Below are 19,322 nucleotides of genomic sequence, written 5' to 3'. Positions count from 1 at the left end.
TAGAGGCAGCAAAGATTTCAGTGAAACTTTCTAATTGTGTATATTAAGGCTGATTTATTCTCCTCCTTGGGCTTGATCCTTCTCACCCCCATTTTTTAATCTCAGACAATTTTTTATTTAACCTTTGAAGAAAGACTACTTAAAACAATACTAAATCATTTTTGTGTGAGAGAGGTCATTTTGAGAGTCTACGATCATATCAATAGCTATAATTGCATTTTAATCAGAAAAAGATCAAATATTGAATCCTTTTTCTTGCCAGAATTACTTCAGCCTCTGATTAGCCTATTATTTTCTGTGACCAGCTGTCACTTCCAGCACTTTTGCCTAAGAGTATAAACAGACTCCACAGATTTTTATGGTGGGGCTTTTTTGGTTTGGATTTGTTTGGTTTTTTATAAGAGAAATAAAACTTCATTGTGTACTTGCATTCAGGACTCTTAATTAAGGGAATTGATGTCCAAATCCATTTTTCTCCAAGTCAGAAAGTCCTTGAGCTTGTTCAAGAAAGATGTCATAACTAGTTGGCATCAAAAGTTAGATGACAAAACAGCTTCCTGGATCTGTTAATTTATAAGACCTGTGCCTGTACTCTGTAAGGAACAGGCAACTTACTTTGTATTTTTTTTTTAAATTTGTTAACAGTAAATGCTTTCTTATAAATCTAGATAACTGACTGCAATGGCAAATGACTTTTGCCTTAATGATTTGATGCTGGGATCAAGTGTATTTTTGTCTTTGGTAGGCTTCCCAGAGTATGTTCCCTCTGTCTACTGAGACCTAAGGTTTTTGGCCCAGCTTGTGAGGAAAGCATAGAGACCAATACCTAGCCTGTGATTTAGTTCTCCAAAACTTATGCTTTATTTACATTATTGCTTTTTTAAAGATATTTTGGATTGTTTTAGAACATCCCCTGTCACAGTGATGAAATTACTCAGCCCTTATAACAGTGTCATTCTCTTGAAAATTTTGGGAGGTTGACTTCAGCTTGTGCATGGTTGGTTGCAGAGGATTTTGCATTTTAAGTGAAGAAAGGAAATACCCTACTACAGAGTAAAATTGACAGTACAGCTTTTACAGTCTTACTGAAAAGGACAATTGAGATTTGAGAAATACATAGGATAATTGCTTTCAAATAATTTATTGTAAATTTCTGGTCTTTGTGAATTTTTTTTGTGTTGTTAAAAGCAGTGTGAAAACATATTTTTATGTCAGCTATTTTGGACTGTACTTTTCTCTGTATTGAGATTAATGTTGAGAAAAAGGGTAAGGCATTTTTGGTATGGCCAATTTATTTTATTTCAGACTGTATTATCATTTGGTGAAAGCCCTATTGATTAGTCTTCATAGCTTTACACAGCTTTTCTTGTAAGTACTTAAAAGTTTGAGTTGTCTCCGTCCCATAGGACAGAAAGAGAGCTGTTAGTACCATGAAATTCTTCTTCTGTATGTTTCCAACAGCTTGAAGCCTGCTCTTGGAATGCAGAATATTAGCACATTAATGTTATTAACCCCTTTAGTAAGAAATGGTTTTGGAAGCAAAAATATTTTTGTATCTTCAAAGTCTAGGTTGTTTCTTCTATGTCAGTACAGTTTCTTAAAGCTGAAAAATGTGTTGCTGTGCAACAAACAGATGCTGCTCTAACAATGCAATACATTATGTACAAAAATGATCTTGGTTTTAATCATAGATGCTGATTTAATGAGAGAAGACTATCTTACATCAAAAATGGATTTAGGGTGTGATTTTGTTTTCTCTATGTTTTCTCTACATAATTAATAGGAATATGGTACCTTATATATTCTCTTTTAAATTTGAAAATGTACTTTGGTTTTATGCCATTTTATACTCCTGTTTTCTAATTCTGCCTTGTACAATACTCTTTTTTAAATTCCTTTTTTTGTGATATGAGCACAAGGGCATTAGTAAATCTTGTATCTTTAGTGTATTTCCTAAGAAAGTATTGCCTTTTTACAGAATCATTATGTTCACGTTTAATCCTTTCATTTTGCGCACATCTCCTTTTTCATTTATTTTCTAAATGTTTCCTTTCCAGTGTTTTCATCCTGTATTTACCATCTTACATGTGGGACATATAAGATGTTTGTCTGTAAGTAATGTTAGTTTATGGATCAGAAATACAATGCTCATCAATATCTCCAGACACTATCAGTACTTTATATCTTGAGAACACGCCTGACCCCCTGGGAGCGTTTCATTGTTGATATCTCGTCAGTTTAGCTTTCATTTTATTCTGCAGATATTTTGTAACTTAACTTTAGTTGCTAGCTCTAATCCCTTCTATCACCAATACAAATTTTGATTGACAATTTTACTTTTAGATAAAGTCAGATAATACTATACTTGGGGGGGAAAAAGTCTTCATATTGTGTTTTTAATTCCACTGAACCCAGCAGAGTTAAATGTAGTTTGGATGCACAGGGAAGAATTAATGATTGGAAGATACAGAGTTGGTAAATTATTTATTCTGGCCCTGAGGAAGCTGAAAAGCTGAGTGAAAGACTAATAAATCATTTGTGGTAGTGCTGGTTGTCACTTCCAATTATTTTAGACGGTTTTGTGATAAACTGCAGCACCTGCTAGATATCCCTGCACCATCCCTTGATGCTTGCAGTGCAGCTTGTTCAGTCGATTATCAAAGGCAAATTTGTCTAAAGTTTCCTCAGGTTGGAAAGAGAATTACTTTTCTCAGTCACCCCTTCCCCCATTTGTTAAGTTCCTTTTTCATTGCATACATGTAATAGGCAAAATCAATGATATATGTAGAATTTTATTGACATAATGTACATTCAGGTATGGTTGATGAAACCACTGAGGAACAGGATGAGGGGTGATGTGTCTGTGAGTGTAAATGTACCTTTGAAAAGCTTGCTTGCTTTCATCTTTCTGAATAGCGGTTGTTTCTCAGGTATGAAAACTAGTCCTCTGTTTTTCTTGTCCTCTGGTTTTGAGGATTGTGTTGCAGCTGGTGCTGAAGTTAGAGAGAACACAAACTTGAATATCAGTTGACTTTGTCATTTGTTAAACTTTTCTGCCACTTATATCCAAAAGATCTTAGTTTAAAATCATGATTTCATGTACAGATCATACATGATCTGTATGCATGCAACATTTGCATTAATAGATTAAGGCAGAGAAAAGTAGTTGAAGGACAGGAGAAAAGATTTACGAAGAACACTGGAGTGATTTTTAAAAAAGGGAAAGAAGCAAAATGTTGGAAAGATTAAGGCTGTTGTTAGAGAAATACTGAATGTGAGATAAAAGGTGAAGAAATAAAGAACTGAGACGGGTTAGTGGAAGGCAGCTCTGTCTTTATACCACTTCACTGAGAATAACACTGTTAGTCATCATCTCATATAGCTGCAGTCTGGACACCCTTTTCTCTGAGACAGAAGAACCAGGCCTACCCTGAAAATACTTGTCTTTCCAAACTGAGGAAGTGATAAAATATAATGCCATTCTATCTGCATTGCTTGCAAGATTCTAGATTGTCATCTCAGAAAAGAAAAAAGTTTCAGAAAGTTGAGCTCAAAGTTTACATTGTGTGTTGTCTGAAGGATGGGGAGGAGGGAGCTCCTGATTGTTCAAGCGCTTAACACGTTCTATTTCTGCTCATCTTGGGGAAAGAACTGCAAAGGTTTAAAATTGCATTTATATTAAAATAAACTAAGTGCAAAGTAGGCAGCTTAAAGCTGTTGAGATTCTCTTTCATGTCTCTGTTACTGGTGAAGGAATGCATCTTAACACATAGTGCTGAAGGACTTGCTTGTAGATGTTGAATACTGTAACTTTACAGTTACATGGTAAGTTTTCAGTATCTTTTCAATTATCTTCCTAACCTCATCCACCCATATAACAATGAATTCTGAATATGCAGGGTCAGTACAACCTACAGCTCCAATCCTTGCGAGGTGAACAATTCAAGTTTTTAATATTGATTTCTGTTTTTCTGTTAGTGGGTCCCAGCTTAGAATTTCAAGTGAAATCTTTGTCATAGGAAGTGATGGTATTTTAACACAGATAGTTAGTTCAAGAAAAATCAGAGAAGTGACCATACTGACTAAAATCAAAATTAAAAGGGCTTTGTTTTCCTGTTTTAAATCTTGTTCAGACATGCTTGTTTTTTTCATTGTGCTTCTGTAGGTCAGGAAGGAATCAGATGAAAAATTCAAGCACAGTCACCTTGTTTCCCCACATGACTTCAATACAGAGAGAGATCTGCAGAATTTCAGCTCTAGATCTGTGAACTTTAGGAAAGCTCCTTGAGCACATCGGTTCAAATTTCAGCAAGTAGAATCTAGGTGCCAGAAAAACACACAAAGCTCTGTCAAGGGGTACTTGCTGTCTGTGGGGGCAGGACTTTTTGCTTTTTCCTGGAAGGTTATTTTATTGTGTTTGTTATTTGCAATGAATGATGACACTATAGAAATGCAGGCTGTAGGAGCAGATTTATATTATTATAATCATGTTATTATTTGAGAATATTTCTGTAAGCGTAGTATATCTGATAGTAACAGAAAAATCAGTGGAATTATTCCTGCAGCTTGAATCAGCCATTTATTCATGATTTGAACATAAAGACTTACATGGACATTAATCATCAGTTTTTAACTTTCTTAATGTTCCCAAGGAAAGGTTGTGTCTGTAGTAAATTTGGTTTTCAAAAAATATATTTTTACTGTAGTACTTTTGTACTTATTTATTGCTAAACACAACTAGTACCTTTCTGCATTTTTAAAGTAGTTACATTTACAAATATATGTACATATTGTTTACATGTACAAAATTAATGTTTTTTAAATTTTGCATGAAAATGAAAACCCAGTTAAATTATTTTTAGGACATTTCAAATTCCTGTTCAGTTCACACTGAGTTAAGTGCACAAAGTAGTGATATGTTGGGTTTTTAACATACATGTTAAATGGGTAGGACAAAAAATGCATTTTGAAATCAAAATGGATTTCTTTAATGAGATATTTATAATAAACTGAACTGGTAACTCTTCTTTAAAAAAAGGTGAATTTTGTTGTCAGAAAATCTTTCTTATTCTGTTTTAAACTAGAACAATTCTTTCTGCTTCTCCCCTTCTTTTACAACATTCAAAGTTGTTGAACTGTCCCATCCAAAACCTTGAAAAAATCAGATGGGTTATTTAGAATGCCATATGAGAGATTGTCGCAGTCTATAAATGCTGAATAAATAAATAATAACTACTGAGCAGAATATTTCCAGGTTTTTGCCTGTTTTTTCCTTAAACCTTCAGCAGTGAGGCATATGACAAGCAGAATTACTCAGACCACACACGCTTCTAGTATTCTTTTTCCAGCCTGTCCAAGAAAAGATTCTTAGAAGGTTTGCTGAGGAGTCTGTGGCAATATTTCCCAAATACACTTCTCTGCCTTTTGGAGATCGGGAAGCTTTTGCTGAGGAGAATCAGCAATGGTGTCTTTTTACCTATCAACCTGAAGCTGTATTGTTTGGGGCTTGTGAGTTTTTTGTATGTTATTTTTTTGGTGGTGGTGTTGTTCATCCCCCATTTTTTTCTCCCCTCCAAAAATCAGGTAACTTTTTGATCCTCTGTAAAATTTTAATGTCCCACAGTAAACAGTTCTGTGGCTTGACTTTTAAGTAAGTACTAGAAGAAATAACTCCCTTTGTTTGTTTTGCAAGTGCCACTTAGTAACTACATTCAGTTACTAAGCCCATTTTCTAATTTTATGCCCTAAAATGGAATAACAAACCAGTGGGGAAGAACATCAGCCAGGCTGAAAGCAAAAAAAAAAAAAAGAGAAAGGAAGAGTGTATCAGCTTTGTAAGGAGGGGCAGGCAACTCAGGACTACAACAGTGTTGTGAGGGTATGAAGGGAGAAAACAAGAAGAGTCAAAGCCCAACTAGAACTTAATCTGGCCACTGCTGTAAAAGAAAAAAGTTTCTGTAAATACATTAGCAACAAAACAAGGATCTAGGACAATCTCCATCCTTTATTGGATGAGGAGGAAATATAGTGACAAAGAAGAAGGAAAAGGCTGAGGTGTCTTCTTTGCTTCAGTATTTAGAAGAAAGACCTGCTGTTCTCCAAGTACCCAGTCTTCTAAGCTGGAAGACAGGAACAGGGACCAAAATGAAGTTTCCATACTCCCAGGGGAAGTGTTCAGTGACCTGCTACACCACTCAGAAACACACAAGTCTATGGGGATGGGTGGGATCCACCCAAGGGTAGTGAGGGAGCTGGCTGAAAAGTTCATGAAGTGCTTTAAAGCATTTACCGGAAGCTTTGGCTCACTGAGAATGTCCCAGTTGACTGCAACTTTGCAAGCTGACAAAGTGAAGCCAGTCTACAAGAAGGGTCAAAAGGATGATCTGGGGAACTAAAGGCTTGACCTCAGTGCTGGGGAAGATCATGGAACAGATCATCCTAAGTGCCTGGCATGTACAGGACAACTGCATGATGAGGCCCAGCCAGCATGGGTTTGTGAAAGGCAGGTTCCTTTTTATCTAACCTGATGTCCTGTGATGTGGTGATCCATGGATCACCACTGGATGAGCGAAAGGCTGTGAATGTTGTTTACCTGGCCATGAGTCATGGCTTTGCCACTGTTTCCCATGGTGTTCTCCTGGAAAAACTGGCTGCTCATAGCTTGGATGAATGTACCGTTGGATGGATGGGATGGATGGGACGGACGGACGGACGGATGGATGGATGGATGGATGGATGGATGGATGGATGGATGGATGAGCCCAGAGAGTGGTGGTGAATAGAATTACATCCAGCTGGCAGTCAGTAACAAGTGATGTTCTCCAGGGCTCAGGACTGAGACCAGCCCTGTTAAGTATCTTCATCAGTGATCTGGATGACATGATCAAGTGTACCTGCAGTCATTTTGCAGATGACACCAAGTTGGGGAAGAATGCTGGAGGGTAGGAAGCCTCTGCAGGGATGTCTGGACAGGCTGGATGAATGGGCCAAGGCCGATGGTCTGAGGTTCAACAAGGCCAAGTGCTGAGTCCTGCCCTTGAGTCACATCATCCCCAGGCAGTGCTACAGGCTGGGGCGGAGTGGCTGGAAAGCCGCCCAGTAGAAAAGGACCTGGGGATGCTGGTTTACAGCAGCTGAACATGAGCCAGTGTGTGTCCTGGTGGCCAAGAAGGCCCATGGCATCCTGGCCTGTATCAGGAATAGTGTGGCCAGCAGGACAAGGGCAGTGATTGTTCCCCTCTACTGGGCACTGATGAGGGCACATCTTGAGTCCTGTGTCCAGTTCTGGCCCCATGAGTGCAAGAAAGACACTGAGGTGCTGGAGCATGTCTGTGTGCTAGAGCAGGGCAATGAAGTTGGTCTGGAGCACAAATCTGATGAGCAGTAGAAGGAGCTGGGGTTATTTTGCCTTGAGAAAAGGCCTTGTGAGTTTATTGCTCTCTACAACTACCTGAAAGGATGGTTCTATCCAGGTGGAGGTCTCTCACTTCTCCCAGGGAACAAGCACTAGGACAAGAGGGAATGGCCTTGATGATCATAAAGGTATTTTCTGACCTAAACATTTCTATGATTCTATTATTCTGACTCCTTAGGATTGCTCTTTAATCATCTTACATGCTTGTACAGAAAAAAATATGACATAAAAGAGCTTTCCTCCAACAAATAATTAGTAATCTGTCTTTGTGTACTGCACAATAGCATAATGTCGTTAAGGTAATCTGCGTACTAAAGGCAGTGTAAAGTAAAGAACAGTATCCCTGTTTTTCTTAAAAAATGATGAGTGTCAATTCCAAATTGCTGGTGAAAATGTTGATTTGTTGAATCAAACTGCATAAAGTGATTAAAATATTGATTTAATGACAATTGTATCACTTCTGTAAATATTTACATAGTGCACTTCCTTCTCTATTAAAATTAGTTTAGGAAGTATTCCCCAATATTCAATCCTTTTTTTTCTTTGCTGTTGAAAATAGTGATAAATTATAGAGCTACTAAGCCTCACATCCTTTACAGGGTATTTACTGGAAACTGTTCGGAAAAAAATTCCAAAGATTGGTAGCCTTGATTCAAGCGTGGGAGTTCATACATACCTAATATACTGAAATTCTTTTTTATGTTTCTGCCTTAAGATTTAGGAAGACTGCAGTGTATACAGTGCAATCAGCTGTTCAAAGCAATTTTGGCTAACAAGCTACGGAACACAGAAAATAGAACTGAGGGAAAAAAAAAAAAGATTCAACCTTTTATCTTCTACATTAGACCAGTTTTCAAATCCATCGTCTCTGTCATTTAAAGCAGGTATCCAGAAAGCACAGTAAAGGTATTTGCCAATGAGCAGTTGTTCATGTGTGAAGGTGATTGTCAGCTTTTTAGTGTTTGCTTCCTCTGGAACAACAGTGAGAAGTACATATTATAAAAAGAGGGGTAAAGCTCTGTTAGTAACAGCGTGGCAGCTCTTGGCAGACAAATCTAGTACTGAGGTGGACTAGGGGGGGATCTTGCCTCTCTGCTGAGGTCCAATGATCTCATCACCCATTGTAGTGTTTGGTGATGCTTCAGCTGTTCTGTGTTCTATCAGTCTGCTTCAAGGAAATAAGTATTAACAAAAGAGAATCTTGTTTTGTGCTAAGGGTTTAAAAAAGTTTTGATGTGTAGGAGAGCAAGAGCAAGAAAAGGACTTCAGACTTACAGTTGATTATGGTGGTTGCTCCCTGGTAGGAATGTTTGTTTTGAGTTCTTGGACCAACCTCCAAGAAAGTTCTGTCCTTCATGTGAAAGACTTTTGTCTTTCTGATCACAGCAAATTTTCTTCCCCATGGAAATCTGGGTAGTTATTTAACCAAAGTCAAGCAAGTACCCAGAAGAGAGAGCTCAAAACCCAGAATTTTATGCCTTGATCCTGAAATATGCTGCAGCTGAGTGATGATGAAGATATGAATAATTGAGTAACTTTTAGTCATTGCTAGAATGGAGTAGAGTTTTCCAGCTAACAGAAGTGGTGATAAGTGTTTTTTCTGCAGATGCTGCCAAATACCAGGTTAGCATCAACAAAGAATGTAAGTGTTGCTAAGCTACAGAGTAGATTGGTGAACTGTGAACATTATTTAAATGATGTTTTCAGTTGTTGAGTTTTTTGACCATCTCTTATCCATCTCTTCACTGGATTACATTAGCCAGATGTTTGTCCATGAGGTGGCTTTGTCCAGCTACTTCAAGGTTGTGGCAGAACAGGCATTTAGAGTGGTGCATTGGAACCCTGCTAATCCTATGCCTGTGTCACTTAGCAAGTCTCAAAACAGCTGCATGTAGCTCTTGAGAAGATGCAGAAAAAGAAATGATACTTCAGAAATTTCACAGGCAAGGAACTGGTGGGAATTGTTCAGAGTTTTCTGCCAGACTTACGCAGATCACTCTACTTCAGTAACCAGGACTTGTGTCACATCTTTTAAAGGTGAGAGTTCATCATAGATAGGTCCATAGCTGTTGAGATACACAGAAGAGTGAAAGTGGTTTTGCTTTTTACAAAGAGATAATATAGAGATGCTGCTAAGTGCTTTCAGTCCCTTACTTGATCTGAAATTAAATACGCTTGTATTTGGCCTTTGTCAAGTAATTTCATTACTTACTTGGGGACGGGTTGTGTGATACTGGGAAGTAAACTTCTTCTGGTTGTGTTTGCTCACTGTTAGATTGCTGAGTGTTTGAAAGAGGAAAGAAAGATTCTTCCATTACTGCACTATTTATGTCCAGAGATATGGAAGTTCATGACTCTGCCATGAGAGTCACGGATGATGTATTGTATTTGGAAATCTTTACATGGCAGCCCAGACAGACCTTCATAAAAAAACATGCTGAAGATTGAAAGCATAGGTGATTACTATTTGTGAGAATGAGCAAAATAGTTCCTTATTGTTGCAAAAACCTTATATATGTGGCTGGTCTCAGTTAGGCTTTTCTATGCTCAACATTCTTTGAGTAACCTTTTGAGACCTGTGCTTCACACTGTGTCACTCTAGTTATCTGGTGACCAGGACCTATGCTTTTGGAAGGAATCCCTAGGCTTGTGGTGTGCCCCCAGCCAGGGATTTGAGACATATGTTTTAGTTATAATCCTTTACTTTCTGTCAATTAACTTTTGGGTGCTATTTTATTTGTTAATCTTTCAGAAAACCTGTTAACTAAGAGGGAAACTGGCTGTCGTGATGGCCCACTATGTTCATATGTGGAGCTAAAATGCAGTGGTCATTTCACTGTGGTTTCATCACTGTTGGAGTTTGTGGATACCCTTGGCCCTTTCTGGTGTATCCAACAGCCTTGGACACTCTTGTTGACCACTGCCTTAAAAAGCCAATGTTCTGTCAATGGCACTGATCAGGTTGCATTGATCTTAATTTTGATATTTTGCTTCTATCCTTAAATTTCAGCTAGTCTTTGCTGTTTCTAAATGCCTCTTAAATGCCTCCATCCTGCTGCATGGTGTTGGCAATAGTTCTCTTGTGCACAGTTTGCAGAAATAACAACAGAGTCAGACTAAGGACAAAGTTGTATTGTTGCTCCAGATTGTTAATTTTTCTCTCTAAAGATTAAGAAGATTAAATTTCAGATATGGACATTATTGGATAGTATTTAAACACTAATTAAAGGTACTAAATATAAAATTGTGACTCTTGCTGTTCTCTTTGGAAGCTGGAATTTACTTCATTGCAGAACAGTACAGGCTGCTAACTGAACAGTGGCTGCAGTTATTTCTCAACTTTGCTCTTACCTGGATATTGTCATTGTCGATATTTTCAGACTTTGCAGCTTACTGTTTGACAGTAGAAATCAGGCTGATTAACGTAACTGGGAACTGGAAAATAGAAATATGCTCTTTAACCAAGATGTTCTTGATGAAAACGTGTGTAATGAGATGTGATTTTTTATGAGTCTGTATTGCTCTGTATCCACTGTGAATTTATTTGGAGGGAAAGAGATGCGAGATGTGGGCATTTGATTTCCAACTTCTTGCTTATTTGTGTGGTGCATTATTTATTTAAATGGTAAAATAGTAAATTTAAGGCATGTGGCATATTTTTTTCCATCTTTAACATGTTTTTTACTGTCTTTGTATCAGCTACCATTTACTGAATTATGCTTTGAAAGGATGCTTTTCTTTTGTAAACTTGGGTTAAAGTTTGGTTTTTCCTTAAATCTAGGAAAACTCCATTACACTGAATATTTGTCTGAAGAATCAGGCTTTCACTTTTAGCCATTAAGTCTCACAGGTAATTCTGTTCTTATTTTGACTAAAGATGGGTCACTTCAGTGCAGTTCTTCAGCATGCCATGTTGGGAAGATGCTTTATTTCATAACAAGAACTCTGGAAATCAGGAATGCAAAGATCAGGGCAATTTGAAATCAGTCTTGAATTTTGCTCTGTGCAATTCTCAGCCTGCTGATATTTTGAGTATTGCAGCTACTTGAACATTTGTGACTTCTAATGCTACATTCATGCAATGGGAGAGGTGATAGGAAATCGTTCTGTCTGGATAGTCTTTGTGATTCATATTACCATAATAATAAGAATGAGAGTTTTCATCCTGACTACAAAAATACAAGTTTGTGAGTACTTAAGAAGTCTGTTTTAAAGATGTGTGAAGCACTTGGTTTTTTCTCTTCAAAATAGCTGTATTTTGAAGAGAAAGAGTTCCACATTGCCTAACTTTTGAGTCTGACATTGGTGACTCTGCTAATTGTAATAGAGCTGTGGAACTGTTTCATTCCAGATGGAACTTTAATCTGGCTTCTGATTGAGCTGAGTGTCCTTGTAGAGTCTCTTAGCATCTGCTTTGGAAATGTATATAACATTATTCAAAATTTGTACCAAATTAAACCACCCTAAGGCTATAATTCAATTTTTCTTTATTGAGAAATGTATTGTCAACAACTTTATGCCATAGAGTAAAATCTGCACTAGATCTATTAGTTTTTTGGCTATTAACTGGTCATTTAGATTGCTGTGATTGAATTTCCAGGTTCTTCAAGTTTACCTTATCAATTGTAAGCTTACACTAAGGAATCAACAAATAAGGCAAATGTGGTCTCCTGTTGTTTTTTTGTTTATGGGGTTTTTTCTGCTAAAAGTAGATGAACTTGAATTGATGCTTTCTAGCATAAATGATTGGATTATATTTTTATTTATCAAACAGTAATGTTTTAATGATTCTGGATAAATTCTATGGATAAGGTTTCAGTTACCTGTTTTGGTATTTGGATTGTAAAATCAAAAGGAATGCATGAAATATATTGAAATACACCATCACATCAATTTAATTCTGTATCTTACTTTAGTTTCTCTTATATCTCTAATAGTTAGTGATTGTGACTTTTCTTATTTCTCACTTTTCTGAAGTCTGCTGTATTTAATTATAGTTTTTATTATAAAATCTTCTTGAGCTCAGTATAGCTGCTGTTTTGAATACCAGTTTTGTTACTAAAGGTGGTCAGATTAGCGAAGCAAGTTGATGCAGTTTTTCAGTTAAGACATGATTTGTGAAATAGTCCCTAACTGGTTATGAGGAGATTCTAATGAAGTTATGAAGTGTATGTTGATGGTAATGTTCAGTAGATACTCTTCTTATTTCAGTTTTGGGCTTGAACAAAATTTAAAACCGCAGAATTATGAACTGAAATTGTGGTAAGCCAACTACCAGTGTTACTGATTTTTGTTTATTCACTTTTTTCTTCTTTCATTGCTGAGTGGAAGAGCTGTATGCACTTAGCCAAGTTCAGTCCAGTAAATAGGTAGAGCAAGGTGTCAAGTCCCTTTATAATCTACTTTTCCTATTACAACTATGGTACACAACAGAAACCAAAGTAGAACTTCCTATGTACAAATGCCATTCTCTCCACTTCCACAGACTGACTTGCCCAGCTTTTTGGAGAATGGGTGTCACAGTCTACATCAGGAGTGGAATCTGAGCCCTGGTTCACTGACATGATCCCCACTCCAGCTTCATGCAGTGTTAGATGTCCCCATCCTCCTCCATTAAGTTCTTGGGCAAGTCTCTATGCATTTATTTGAATTTGTGTTGAAGAAAAAACAGAAGTTATTTATTTTGTATTCCACATGCTTCTGGTATTTGATTTAAAAACAATTAAATTGCTATGAGAACAGAGTTTCAACCCAAAAAATGGGTTAGCCATTCAACTGGTGTAAAAGGAAATCACTTCCCTAACATATCTTGCTTTGGACATATTAGCTGCCTTACTCCATCTTTCTTCATGCTCCATCTTTTATGCTTGAAGAAGTTTAGAGAGGTTTGTGTTTCCAAGTTCTTTGTCAGTGAACAGAAGAGGTTGCACACAAGTTACTTCGTGGCAGAAACCTTTCTTCTGGAGGAAGGCAAGTACTGGGCCAGAATGGGATATCTGTCTCCTGTCAGACAGACTTAAATCAGCATTAAACTGTCATGCATTTATTAGAGTGTACAGAAATGGCAAAATTTTTGTGGTTTCTTTCCTTACATTTCAAGCATCCTCATTTATGTGTTACAAGAGACAATAGTTATGAAGTGAGAGTACACATGAGATAGAGACACAGTTGCCAAATCCATCTCTCTGGTATCTTAATGCCATCAGCTTGTACTGAAGTCTGAAAATATATGACCAAATCACTCATTAATTTCTTGAGAGTGGTTGAAGAGTTAATACCATCACTCAGACTGTCTTTTCCAGCACGATGTTGTAAAGATCCCAAAACTAACACAATATCAAGGAAATGGGGATCTAGGAATGCAGTAAGAATATTCTGCCTTTTCTTCCACCATCTTTCTTCTAATATTTTATATTTCAGTACCTCTCGGCAATTTGCTTTTTCAAGTTTTTTTCATATCAAAAACAAGTGAAAAAAAACCAAAAAAAAAACTTTTTTCATTTACTTAACCAGTGTATTCCATCCATGATGCTTACAAAATCCCATCATTGCTTTGTGATTTGACTGTTCACTTGGTGAGTTTCAAACCTCTGTTACTTTTTTATGTGCAGAAAATTGTTGTAATCTAGGAAATTTTACTTTGCAGGCATATATCTAATTTTGTAAGGACTAAGTACAAATTAGGTCTTGCTTTTAGTCACAAATAAAAAGGCAATATTCTAAGGTTTTTTTAAAGCACCCAATGACAATTTTCAGTCTCCATGGAATAAGAATTTTATGATGGTTCTTTTCATTTATTCTCATCTGATGACATGAAATTGAAGAATAAAGCATGGAGAAAAACGGACCATAAAAAACATGGTTTGTGGGAACATGACCTACTTTCAATAAGTTACTATTTCCCTCTTCTTTCTCTTATATGAAAATTTTTTTTTGTAGGTCACACATACTGTCAAATACCTAGTATGGTCCCCAGATTAGTGGTGCTGCCATTCAGCTGATCAGCTGGAGAGACGAAGCTAATTTAACATCTATGTGATGGTTGTACCAAAAAGAGTTGCAGATTGGTGTACAGTGTATTTATTTTGTAGTTTGAGAATCGTTAAATTACTATTTGCCATAATTAAAATTATTTATAAAAGTGTGAAAAATAATAGGCTGTTTCTTGTGAGTTTTTAGCCATTGGTTATTAGTAAGTTTAATTTATCCTTACTAAAATGAAATTAAATTACATAAATAAATATCTCGGATTAATGTAGATGTGCTTCAATTAAATTGTTAAAATCCAAAAGAAAAGGGGTTAAATAAAGTGGAAATATTTAATTCATAGATGCCTGGATTTTGGTTTGACCTATGTTTGTTAAAGGCAGATATGTTTGTCATTCTGATGAAGATGCATTTCTTCTTACCTTGCTGTTGACAGAATCTCACCTACTTTTCCCATTTATTATGATAATAGTCTACCAGATGTCATATGTCACAGCCTGGTGAAGTTGTCTCTGCCTATTACCACTTACATATAATGTGCATTCTAGGTTTTCTTTCCTTAATTTAGAAAATTTTATATGCTCTTTGACATCCCCTGTTTTATTAGTAGAATAATAGAGGCAAACTATTTAAAATACTTGAAACCAAGTTTAGAAAGAATAGGCTATTTTATTCCCATTTTAAATAACATTATGCTAAAAGTCTGCCTTTCTATGGATGGATAACCTGACTGTCATACAAATGGTCATACATTTTAAAACTCCAGTAAGTTATGTTGTGCAACTTTTTTTGAAAACTGTCTGTTTCAGTGGGCAGATACATAGGTAAGTTCAAATAAGAAGGCTGAAAATACAAATTACTATATGTTTTGGAAACAGATAGTGATTAAGAGCATCAGAAATCACATCTCTTTAGCTAAAACATAAAACTGGACGATGGTCTTTTCTCAAAAGAGTTATAATCTACAGGACAGGATAATCTCTTACATGTATGTACAGATAGGAGAGGAGTCCAAAAAAGTTATAGCACAGATACAGCAAGCTGCCTTTTGGTTGAAGGTGTAGCATTGTACATCCCTGTGAGTTAAAGCCCTATGGAATTCACACCATGCTTGTGATGATGGGAGCCTCGTGTTGCAGAAGAAGTAGAGCTACCTGTGAAAGCACAGCCAGACTGGGGAACTAGCACTTTTCAATGGTATTGGAAAATTTTACTTCTGTACAAAGCTTTGTGCTGAAAAGGTTCATATCTTGAAAAATGTGTATTTTCTACAAGTTTGAGCTGTGTTCATTTTGCATTATGTATCAGCAAAGAAGATCACACTATGTTTCATTCTGATGTTTTGTTTTTATGTTTGGCTGCTTTTTTCCTGTTAAAAAAAGGTAAAAGTGCCCCCTAGATTCATGGATTTTGTGCTTGCATGCTAGAACCTACAGGATGCCATTTAAGATATGCTTTTTCTTTCAGAATCAATATTCAGAAGTTTAAAGGCTTTTTTATTTTTTGTCCAGGACAACAAGAACATGCAACAATCAACAATATAATGTTGTTTGTTTTCTTACATTTTACTGTGGAATTGTTGATACATAAGGGTTACTGTTGCACAAAAATGCTTTTGTTCTTCTACAGTAATATTTTAGATGAAAGAATGAGTTCTTCTCTGTACATTCCTGAAGGGATCATTGCATTCCTTGAAGCTGCATTATATAATGTAATATAGATGAATATGTCAAAAGTCAACATAGGAAACTTATGCTTGAGGTAGGAGAAATCAATATGAAGCCTGACACTTTTCTATTTGCAATATCTGTGCAACCAGAATTGACCAAGGCTCAGAATATTTGTAATTAGACCATCCTGAAAAAAAAAGATTGAAATAAAAAGTGGGTCACTCTCTGAAATCCATATTGTACTTGTGAAATTTCTTTCAAAATGAGTTTTAATTTCTCATTAATAAAAACCCAGTACTTAGGTTTAATTTATATGCCTTTCCAAGACTGGAATTTTTCAAGTGACTGTATTTTAATTTTAAAATTAAAGCAAAGGAATATGTTAAATTTCAAAGGTTAATTTTCTGTAAAAGTCAAACAAAACTGAAACAATGTATGTTCAATAGGAATCCCTCTTTTATTGAGATTATTATCTCTCAGTTGTCCACCTTTGTAAAATGAAAAGTGTAACAACAAAAAAAAGAGGGGAGAAAATCTGTATAAAATTACTGATTTCTTGGATTGTTTTCCTCCTCTACCCTTAAACAAAATGTAGCTAGCAAATCCCAGTCCTCCTGCAGTCCTGTTACACTGAGCAAAAGGCAGACTTGATGCACAAAAAAAAAAAATTTGTTCAGTCTTATGTTGAGAACATTTTTCTAAGTGACCAAAGCCTATATTTAGAAAATATTTCTACCTTTCTATAGCAAGGACATCTGAAGTATTTATACCAATTTTAATAATGGGGCATCAAAAAAGGATATCTTTAGGCTAATGGAGCAAATATGGAGTAGTTGATGAGCTGTCTGCACTTCAGAATTCAACACTTAGACATGATTAGAGAATGTATGCATTTTCTTCAGTCTGGAAGCAGTAGCAAGTTTAATAAAGCTGAAATGAGGATCAGTTTTCTCTCTTTACAGTCCATAATACCAATTAGACAAATATACTTAAATTTCTTACAAAGGCCTAGATCTCAAATAAAAGAAGCAGTTTTTACAGCATTTAGAAATAATTCTACTGTAAATTTTGACTTAAACTTGTGGTGTAGGCTTTTGGACTCTGATCTGTCTTCCAGAGCTTTTTATTTTCTCGTGGTGTTAATATGACAACATAATTTTATATGGTCAAATTTATTTTGTAGTATGCTTCTTGCTCAATTTTTTTTTACATAAACACCAGGAATACAGTTGGTGATGTTTTCCAGCATGCACAGCACTTCGTTTGCTAACATCTGAATTAGCAGAATATACTTTTTAATGTAGAATCAATAATTTCATATAAAATGAGCCTTTTTTAATTGTTCAATCCTATTTCTTTATTTTTATTAGGAATGGCTTAGTTGTTTCATACTTGATCACTTTGTCTACACATTACCACTTTGTGTGTGTGTAGTTTGCTACTTGTTTCTCAGCAGTAACGTCTCTTCAGCTCTAAATCCAAGGAAGAAACAAGTATACAGATTTATTTTTATTCTTGCATTTTATCTGCTCTTCACTCATGTGTTTTCATTTTATTGGGCCAGATAGGCCAAAGAGAAAACTATGACTTTGTATGCAAAGAGATGAGGTTAGTTTGATTATGAATGAATATCATTTAAAAAAATCAGAATTTAACTGTTATTAAAGATGCAATTTTAAAAAGTACTGTCATTGACGCTTATTCAAAAAACATATTTAATGTATTATCAAAACCATTTAATTTCCTTTAAAATAATCCCCAGTCTCTGAGCACTTTTTACTGAGAATAGGTATAATCTCATGTATTGTGTAACTTTACTAATTTTAGCTGAAGTCATTCTTTGGCCCCATCAAAGCTGGCTCAACTACAGGGAAGTGGAGGTGTGCTTCTGTGCAGTGGTGGTTTTCTCCAGAGCAGAACTCCAGCATTACCAGTTCCTGACAGCTGCAAGCCAGCCTCTGGGCATCTTGCTAAATTTTCAAATGTAATTATACAGTAGACTTCCTTTAACAAATTCTGTGTTCCCCGCTATAATTATAACAGCTCTTGCCTCTAGCCTGTTCGTTATCTTACAACCCGCCTCCATATCTCCCACTGCTGGCTAGTGCTATCCAGTAGAGCTGATGGATCTAGAAAAGCAGAGTTTATTCTCTCTGCTGTCTTTCATCCATACAGAAGATGCGTTTCTTCTGATCCATCATACCCATATGAAATGTCCCTTCAAGCTGAAGATTGTTCTCTCATTCACAGAAGAGCTGTTGGTTAGCATGCCACTTTGATTTTTCAAACCATTTTTGATTGTTATTTCAGGACAGGAGTTAAGGAATTATTAAGAGCTATCCATGAAGAAGCCAGGACAAAGAAAGGAGGTCTTCTAAAAAAACTTTGTTTTCATTCTGTGCAGTTCAGGATATAATTTCTTTCTACTATTTGTGTGTTAGGTTTTCATGTGTTCATCCTCCTTTTAAGAACAAACATGTAATGCATTTATAAAAATAACCAGTGATGCTTCTTTTACATGAAATGCTATGTAATTTTAGCCAAAGAATGATGAAACAGGAAAAGTTGCCCACAGATATTCTCAATCTACTATTGGCTCATGACAAAGAAATTTAAAAACAACTATGCAGAGTAATAATCTCCTGTCCACCTGTCTGTTAACAAGGGAAGTGATGGGTTTGTATATGGGAATCTGAAGGTAAGAGATAAATCAGAGGGAACTTAAGCTGTTGAAGATGTGCAGAAACACTTCTCCTTTTTCTTCAGTCTCTTACTGTAGTTGGCTGTGGTAGGTGGACAGGCATTGAAGAACTGTATTGCCTGGAAGGTGACACATTCCCACTTCTCAGTCTGTCCTGCAGCAGGATCAAGTACACATTGATCAAACCTTTCCTGAGAAGCTTCAGTTTGTGTCATACCCCAGCAGTCCTTGAAGTCATGCTCCCATTGACTTTCCATAGTTTGCCCACATCTTCTAAGAATTATGATATCGAAAACTGTATAAAGTACAGAAAGAGATGGAAAAAAGTAATTTTCAGTTGTTCAATGCAGGTGCTGCCACATGTGCTACCACTTGTGCACACACCCAACCATATGCACTTTGTGTGCTTGCCAGTGTATTTCGATGAGATGTGTTTTTCAAAGATCCAACAAAATTTACTCTTTTTATTTGCATTCCTCTCTCTTCATTGATACCCTATGTAATGGTTTACTGGTGGTCCATTTTTTGTTCATATCTATGATGTGCCTTT

The 19,322-nt window shown here is 36.2% G+C and overlaps 1 protein-coding gene across 8 annotated transcripts in view; it reads left to right on the top strand.

Moving 5' to 3' along the window:
- Positions 1 to 19,322, top strand: part of TBC1D5 (TBC1 domain family member 5) — a 318,053-nt gene that overhangs the window by 46,165 nt on the left and 252,566 nt on the right. The gene's annotated exons all lie outside the window — the stretch shown is intronic.

This window comes from Agelaius phoeniceus, chromosome 1 (genome assembly GCF_051311805.1).
Source record: "Agelaius phoeniceus isolate bAgePho1 chromosome 1, bAgePho1.hap1, whole genome shotgun sequence".
Lineage (NCBI taxonomy): Eukaryota > Metazoa > Chordata > Aves > Passeriformes > Icteridae > Agelaius > Agelaius phoeniceus.
The sequence above is the reverse complement of the archived record's forward strand: the minus strand, read 5'-3'. Positions and strand labels throughout refer to the sequence as shown.